Here is a 9,277-nt window from a genome sequence, read left to right on the forward strand (position 1 = left end):
TTATTTATAAAAATCCCATATTTCTCACTGTGATTCATTCAATTAGAACTGTAATGCTCACGATGTGTCGAAAAAACTAATAGAATTCGATTTTAGACAGAGATACAATGGATTTTTGATTGGTGGAAAACAATTTTGAAATTAATTGATTTTTGCAGCCAAGAAGTTTGCTTGTGTTAGTGTACATGTAGTACCAGTTTTGCAATAGTATCAGTGTGGACGTTAGAATATGACCTAAAACGAAGTAATGGTGTGAAAACATTCAACATATTCAAGTAATTTATGCATAATATTGACGAATGATCCACTTACCCCACTGATACACTTCCCCCACTGTACCTTACCTTAAAAACCCCGTTTTGATAATGTGAGTAACTTTGATAGTGCGGGACCCATCGCATACTAAACGAAATAAGAAAATATATAAAAAAAAGTAAAGAATATTGATACGACACTTCATGTCAGAGTAATTTTCATTTTAATCAAGAACATTTGAGACTTAATATACGAATGTAAAAAAAAAATGATGCAACTTCAGTAATTTCGAGACGTTTACGGACAATCTGTTCTACAATCACTATTTGGTGTAGTTTTGAATAGTTTGTCACTTATATTTGACAGTCTAGTTATAATAGAACTTGAATATTGACTCAAGTCTTTTAGCGAAAAGCATTTTCACAAACTGGGATCATTTTTGTAATCTTAGTCAGAAATTTCCATATACACTGAAGTTTTTTTTTACACGTGTTCGGGAATGAATCAAAACACCGATTCTTTTAGCGTGATGCTTTAAGCTAGAATATAGATTTATTTTAGAAAAGTTAAATGTATTAAACTAAACCCAACTTACAAATTCGGTTTTGTCATTAAAAACTAATTATTCCTCGAACAAACGGTTTGTTGGTATATAGGAGATCTACAAGAAATTACATAGTGCAATTATTATTGAATTAATAGCATATAAGCAGCTGAAGGTCTTACTTATAAATTTACTCGATAAATTTATCAGGTTGGCACTTATTTAAGTTGTAGGTGACTTCTGGGATGTCTATGGAAACATAGTTAAATCTTTAGAAAACTCATTATTTATCAACTTATTTACCATCTAACCTCAATTCAATTGTGGCAAATTCGTACATCTAAATATCATCGCATCTATTGAATTAATTCACTGTCACATCCGAACCCAGCAACTTACTAGCTAAACTATTTGTTCACCAATTATAGGTAAGGGTTTTTATAGAAAGTGATAGTAATAATTAGAAAATATAATCAATTTATGATAAAGAATGTCGTTCACTCCACGTTATTCATTTGTTCTTATTCGTTTGACAACCTTTCTCTTCCCTGACAATTCGTATCGTCGGTTGTAGACAACGGCCGCCGTTATTAGACAGCAAGGTTGCCAAATGAGGGGCGGCGTCGCCAACAACACGGTTTGTTTTTGCACGTTTTATTTTTACATGCCTTTCGGAATTTACACGGTACTTTTTTTGCACGGAATTCGGAATTATCACGGTTTTTTTACTTATTTACACGGATTTCGGGATTAACACGGCTTTTTTTCTTATTTACACGGATTTCAGAATTAACACGGTACTTTTTCCACGGATTCCAGAATTAACACGGTTTATTTTTACACAGATTCCGGAATTAGCACGGTTTTTTTTTTTGCGCGGATTTTTTTTACACGGCACGGGGAACCGTGTAAAAAAGACCTTAGTGTAACATTAAACGCCTAGAGGTATGCAACGCCCTATAAATGTAACGTAATTCATTCAATTTTGTTCGATTCATACTCCATTATCAAAGTTACCCCAGAACAGAAAACCGACTTTTGATTATATTAAAAATTGTATATCTAATAAAACTAAACTTTTTTAGCTATCTATCAACTGTAATCGTAAACTGGTATGCCAGTAGGTACTTGTTTTAAAAATATAAATGGTAATTCTTTGAAACAGCATGCTTAAATATTCAAGTTTTCTTCAAAAAACTATCAAAGTTACCCCGTTTTACGGTACTTCATTTTGCTCGCAAATCAAATGTAAAGAGCTATCCAACAAAATTTGAATTGAATGATAGAAACTCAATAGAGATAAACGTAATGCCTCAAGAAACCGGAAAAAATCGACAAGCAATTTTTTTTTCGATCATTTTTCTGGAGCATTTTGGTTATCCTGCCATGAAAAAAATCTGAGGTACATGACACCGTGTTTCGTAAAAGAAATTGTCTGCTTAGGTACCTATCATCGCTACACGTTATACGAATGTAAAAATAGCAACTGTTGCAAATAAAGCTCTGAGATAATAAAACTGGAAGTGCTTATAAGAACAATAAGCGGAGATGCACGCACGGCTCTATCGAGACCGTAATGCCAAGAAGGAGCTGCCATGTTTTGTCTGTCAGCAAGTTACCTTCACAGAAAGTCATGGGTGCAATTCCTAGGGGGAGGACAGCTTTGCTCTGGGGAGGCTTTGCGCATCGAGTTACTCACATTTGCTCAGAAATCAGCTTATCGACCCTGCTGTCGGATTTGCTTCGATGTTGCTTCTACTTTCCTGCTTTATGTCATTTATATTCAAGTCTTGGAAAAAGTGACCTTTGAATAAATAAATAATCACAGCCCATTTTAGTGGCAAATGAAAAGTAATTCTCTCTTATATCAATTAATTGATGAGAGGTTCCCTATGTCGTCGAATACTGGTACTTGCTACACTTCTATCCCATTGTAGAGACTAATTCACTGCATACACTTTTCTAGGAGTACTTTTACATCAACGAGATAATGCGAGGAAAATGCTTACAGTGAATCAGTGGCAATGTTTTCACAAAAACATAATCATTACCAATTTGGTTTAATAATAGCAAATATAATAACTTGGCAAACTGAAAGAAAGCATATTCATTCAGCAAAAGATCTCCTATGAGGATTGTCTGCTGCGTATCGCACGATGCGAAAATTTTTCACTATAAAGCAAACAATCTAGCACTTACTACTGCCGACATTTGACCTTCCATAGTTTGTTTAAAATACAATAACTATAATGATAGAAGTTTGTAGAAGAAGTTTAAAACACTTATCAATTTTCTAAATTTAATGCAGTTTGATGTAAATGAGTGAAATAGTCATGAAAATTCAGTTAAAAAACTATAGAATATCTCTGAGAGATCATAACCCTAAAGTACGCCGACATTCATAATGTCGATTAATTCAAAGGTAATTGTCAGTAATGAAGAAAAAAGAAAGGTGTATGTATATTAAAACTATTTAAGACAATAATGGTTTGTGCTGACACCTGCAGTGACGCACCATTCATATTTTGTTTGAAAAAATAAAAAAAAAACGTTAAGTTGCCTCGATACAAATGTATAATCATAAACATGAAACTAGCTCACCATTTGCTAATCCATCCTCGATTGAACGCGAATATCTTTTCGCACTCGCAAAACGTGAACTGGACACGATTGATCTTGATTCCATCGCTTGCTCCACAGGAACATGGAACAGAATCAAAGATCACTACCCCACTGCTCAGCAAATCGTGCGCACCACTAACGACTCGGGGAAAAAACAAACACGATTGCTTGGGCTTCCCCGAAGCACCGCGTCTACCGTAACAAAAATTGTCTCACGTAATTCACGAACAGCCCCTTAAGATTGGAACATTCTTAGCAAAAGTGTATCTTATTGCCGAATATAAGCGAATATGTTCGACAAAAAAAACTGCCGAAAATTTTCTTACGTGCAAATCTATAAGTTACTCAACTAAAATTAACATGTTCATTCTTTTAATGGGCGATTTTATCCTGTAAGAAGCACCACACTTAACAACAGGTACGCAACGCATCGGAAAACTTTCTCCCCGAAAAGTATTCTGAACTGAAACGCAAATCCAAATCACACTCCTTAACACGATGTGCCTAAATGCCTGACGACAGTTACCGCACTTTCATGAAGCCCACTGCCCCTTATCAAATTACTCGGCACCCTACTCCATTTGAAAGTTTAATATTTACATACTTACATCATTTAAAGGAGGGGTGGTCCCTATATGGCACATTCTATGAGGTAAAGAGGCGACGCATTAAAAAAAAACCGCTATGTTATCCTTTCATAGCAATCACATGAACAAAGAGTCAGAAGTATGGCGCGTTTCCCGGGATTTCACTTCACTCTTGCCAATCTTGCAATCTTGCCGACATCGCTATTGTTAATTTCGGCGGATTATTTTCTCGATCTTCTGCAGGGATGACCCGTCCTGTTCGTTTAGGGCTGCGATAGCGGCCACAACTATCTCATTCTCCTGTGAACTGCTTCCTCTTCTTCTTCTTGGCGGCGGTTTAATTGAGCAAAGCAAGACAAACGGGGGAGTCCTTAGCTACCGATGTCTGTGCCTGAGAAGCACGCCCGGTCAGAGCAAGCTGATCCATTGCCTGCTGAGTTGCGATCCAAGCGGAGAGTGAAAAGCAAATGACATCATGTTTTCTCTAGCACCCCTATTTATGAATTAGCTTGAAATCAACGTTCTCTTTCAAAACAGTTATTAAACTATTTGAACAGGTATGTGGGATTCAGTAAGTAAACGACATGAACCTTTGATGCCCTGTCTTTCGATTAATTTAAGGAATTTCGTTAAGCCAGCAAAAAGTTTTAAACGTTTAAAATATTTCATGCCAACGTAACGCTCTTGGTTTTGAAATTCCAATTTCACTCCTGTATGGAGAAGAAAGACGTAGTCCTTCGTCAAAAAAAACACTGCTATGTTATCCTTCCATAGTAATCATATGAACAGAGAGCCAGAAGTAAGGCGCGTCGTTTCTTTAGGAGCCATGCACAAATTATGTCACGCTCCAAGGGGGGAGAGGGTCCGGCAAAGTGGGACAAGCCTTACAAAATTTTAGGATGTTACCTACATATAAAAAGCATATCAAATGGGATGGAAGGTTGGTGTGGTCAAAATTTAGCGTGACATAATCTGTGTACAATCCCTTAGGGCAGTTTTGGGAAAATACATCAATTGTATACTGTAAATGCAATATCAGTACTGTTCAATTAGGCCACAATAAACAGTCAAAATTAGCACTATAATAATAACAAGCATTACCTTTTGCCACTCCAATACTGTTCTCACGGGTGGGTTCAGACTGTTCAGTTCTTTGCTGATGTTCTGCCATGTCTCGATGTAGCTCTGCTTAGGTATATGGGTTGCCTCGCTGAACTTTAAACCTTTGGCCACGGACGGATTTTCCTCCATTTTTACCACTAGCAGCTCGATCTGCCTACGATTAGTCTCTTGCATCCTGGAATTAAAATTATTTATCATTAAAAACGGTTCTGTTGGCGAGAAATAAATAAAAACTTACTTTTTCACCTCCATGTTTTGACCTGCCGATAAGCTACAACGTTGTTGTTTGAAATGTTGCAATCATTCTTTCAGCAAAGTGTGATTTTTTTTATACGACCCCTACTAACTTTTTGAGTGTGAAGGTTAGTGGGGGAGGGGGATGTATAAAAAAACTTGGTAAAATATACCAAAATCTGCGAGAAGAAAATAATCACTTCATGTAATTGCGATAAATCTCAGAAGGAAATTCACAAATGTAAATGAAACTCAATCCACTGGCACTGCAATCGCACAGCAAGCAACCACCACGACAAGGGCAATTAAATCTGAAGACAAAATCGTGTAACCCCTGGCATTTTTCCAGTGTTAAGTAGCGGTGTTTGGGGTGGGATTCACTCTTTTTATTTCACACTGATTCTGTGCCTTAGTGCAAAAATCATGTGAACGTGCATAGCATTCCAGGCGAGCAGTTTTCCTGACCCGTGTTGTTTCCGTATCAAATGGAGCTGGTCAGTTAGTTGAGAGTGGATGAGTCTCGCGCTTCGTGTAATTACATCCCAAAATGAATGGACGTCAAGGGATGTGACGACTCTGCAAAAGAAACTGTGTGAACAAGAAGTTTTTTTTTATCAAAGTGTGGAGCAGAGGTGAGAATTACCACCGGCAAACAGCGACCCAATGCAAACACGAGGCGAAAATGCTGAGCCGGAATCAGAAAAGTAATTACAGTGGATTTAATAAATGTCTCATTCATGAAGTGTTATAGCCAGTAAGTATTCTAGAGTTTGTAATGCATTTGCTTGTTTGTAATATGTTTTTGAGAATTTGTTGAATATATACATATGTAGGCACATTGTTTACATTTTTGACAACCCCCTTCCCCCCAATGTAAGACAAAGTAAGACACTCCACAGGATAAAGTCATGATGAAACCTTATGGTGACGTTTTACAATTTAAAATTACTCCCTGGCACTGCATAATACAGTTGTTTTCGGGAATACACCTCAAATTTGCGATTATTTACGAAAAAATGTTGATTTCTATAAAAATTTAAATGGTTGGCTATTCCACAGATGTGGATCAGTGGGAATGGAAGATCCTTAGGGTAACGTATGTAACTCGGACATGCATATAATTTGGACAGGCTAGTCGTTCTATGCTCATTTCCAACGAGATGGTGAGGAATATATGTACGGAAAATCACGTGTTGTATAAATTATACACTCTGCTACTTAATAATGATGACCATTTTCATAACAATTAGGTACAAATTGGCTTTAAAACGTTAAAAATTGTAAATTGTATCAACAGAACATCTGTGAAACCTACGAATGCAAGAGGATGATGCATTGAATGGATATTGAGATATCATCCCTATCCAAATTTTATTCACATGAGGGTGTCCGAAATGTATAACAGGCAGGCCGCCAAAAAACGCTATTTTGGAAGGTAATACTACAGTTTGTAAGCTTTTTCTCCCCAGAAACTCAAAGTACAACGAGTCATTTAACATATATGTAACATTACGTAATAAAATATTAGTATCTAATGCAGCCGATCAATCGTCGTTTCTAGACATATCCTTATAGGTAACTGTCCAAAATACATAATTTACCGTATTATGGATCAAATCGACTCATATTATGGTTCAGAATACTATAACAGCAATTTATCTGCGAAGCAAACAAATGCTGTGTTAGTGCAAGCACACGTTTGGCGTTTCTTTCGTTATCGTCTAATCGTTGATTCGTAATTGTGGTATGGTTTGCAATAACCCACAGTTTTGAATCAGCTGTCAAAATTTTACATATTATAATTGATTGTGTTTGAAGTTTGCCATTTTAGTTGTTTAAAGCCATTTTAAGTCTTTATAAGCCATTTTAAGCAGTTTTAAGCCTTTTAAACCCGTTTTAATCAATTTTTAGCCGTTTTAAGGCTTTTTAGTCATTTTAAGCCGTTCTAAGACTTTTTAAGCCGTTATAAGCCTTGAACGCGCAACGGATAAGACCCTCTTTACGTTGTGATATAATGGATGAAAAGTAATAAAGCACAATCGATTATCAGACCGTCCTGCCATGGCGGAGGCATAAGAACTTCTGAATATCTTTATTCGATACTACACTATCTTTGGTTACATGCATATATGAATGTGAACTGGGTACGGTAAAAGCACATATAATAGACGTTTTGCACAAACAAGCCTTTTCAGACCGCTTTAAGCCGTTGTAAGCAATTATAAGCCTCTTTGAGTCATTTTAAGCCATTTTAGCTGTTTTAAGCCGTTTTAAGCCTTTTTAAGCCGTTTCAAGCCAGTTTAGCTATTTTATGCCACTTCAAGTCGTTTTAAGCCATTTCAAGCCGTTTTAAGCCGATTAAAACCGTTGTAAATCATATTAACCCTTTTTAAGTCGTTTTAAGCCATTTTAAACCGTTTTAAGCAATTTTAAGCCGTTGTTAGACGTTTCAAATTTTCTATTTTTGAATTTTCAAATTTAGGCCATTTTTAGCCATTTTAAGCCATATTAAGCCTTTTAAGCCGTTTTTAGCCATTTTAAGCCATTTTAAGCCGTTTTTGGCCATTTTAAGCCGTGTTTGGCCATGTTAAGCCTTATTTAGACGTTTCAAATTTTCAATTTTTCGAATTTTCAAATTTAGGCCGTTTTTAGCCATTTTAAACCATTTTAAGCCGTTTTTAGCCATTTTAAGCCTTTTTCGACGTTTCAAATTTTCAATTTTTTTAATTTTCAAATATAGGCCGTTTATAGCTATTTTAAGCCGTTTTTAGCCATTTTAAGCCTTTTTTAGACGTTTCAAATTTTCAATTTTTTGAATTTTCAAATTTAGGCCGTTTTTAGCCATTTTAAGCCGTTTTTAGCCGTTTTTAGCCATTTTAAGCCTTTTTAGACGTTTCAAATTTTCAATTTTTTGAATTTTCAAATTTAGGCCGTTTATAGCCATTTTAAGCCGTTTTTAGCCATATAAATCAAAATTGTATCAACGTTCCTCGAGCTACCGGGATGCACGCCTGCAAGTCTCAAGGAAGCCCTTAATCCTCTCGCTGCAGTCGAGCCTTTCCTGCCAGCGATCAGCAGCCATCCCGGTCCTGTTGGCGAGTATGGAGAAGGGGTCTCCCGAACCTCAACCGCAGGCAAGTATACGTGCAATAAGGACATCTCTTGTCCGGTAACACCCATCGTTTCTAGCCAACCAACATCATTATCATCGTTCATGCGTACTACAAGCAACTTCTATGACTCACCGGTGCCAACCAGGACTATTTCAACATTTGACCAACTACCGGGATGCATGCCTGCAAGTCTGATGGAAGCCCCTGATCCACTCATCACAGTCGAGAACTTCCCGCCAGCGTCCTGCAGTCATTCCGGTCCTGTGTATGAGTTCGGAGAGGGGGTCTTCCAGTCCGTTCTAGCAGGCAAGTACTTCCATGAATCAACAATTTCTCTGCCTGATGAGAATGCTTATTCCAGCGTATTGATCCGGAATGACGACAACATATTACTTCCCCGACCGACCGCCCACCCCATTCCCGTTGGACCTTCCCCCTCCAGCGTGTTTCCGATTGGAAACACCACCGTACGAGTCCTCGAAGGTGCCGGTCATGAAAATGCAATCATCAACAATCAGCCGCCGGTTCCTACCATCAAGTCGTCCCGGCCCTGAGTCAAGTGCTGGCAATGGGGGCTTCCAAGCTGCCTACCACGCTGCACCAGCTTCATCCAACATCCTAATGTACTACCAAAACGTTGGCGGTATCAATAGCTCGCTCGCCGAATACAACCGGGCCGTTAGTGATAGTTGCTATAACGTCTACGCTTTCTCCGAAACCTGGCTCAACGCTAATACATTGTCGAATCAGCTCTTTGACAGCTCGTACATCGTGTACCGTCAAGACCGGTCGGCTTCCAA

This window comes from Aedes aegypti, unplaced genomic scaffold, assembly GCF_002204515.2.
Source record: "Aedes aegypti strain LVP_AGWG unplaced genomic scaffold, AaegL5.0 Primary Assembly AGWG_AaegL5_hic_scaff_92_PBJ_arrow, whole genome shotgun sequence".
Classification (NCBI taxonomy): Eukaryota; Metazoa; Arthropoda; class Insecta; order Diptera; family Culicidae; genus Aedes; species Aedes aegypti.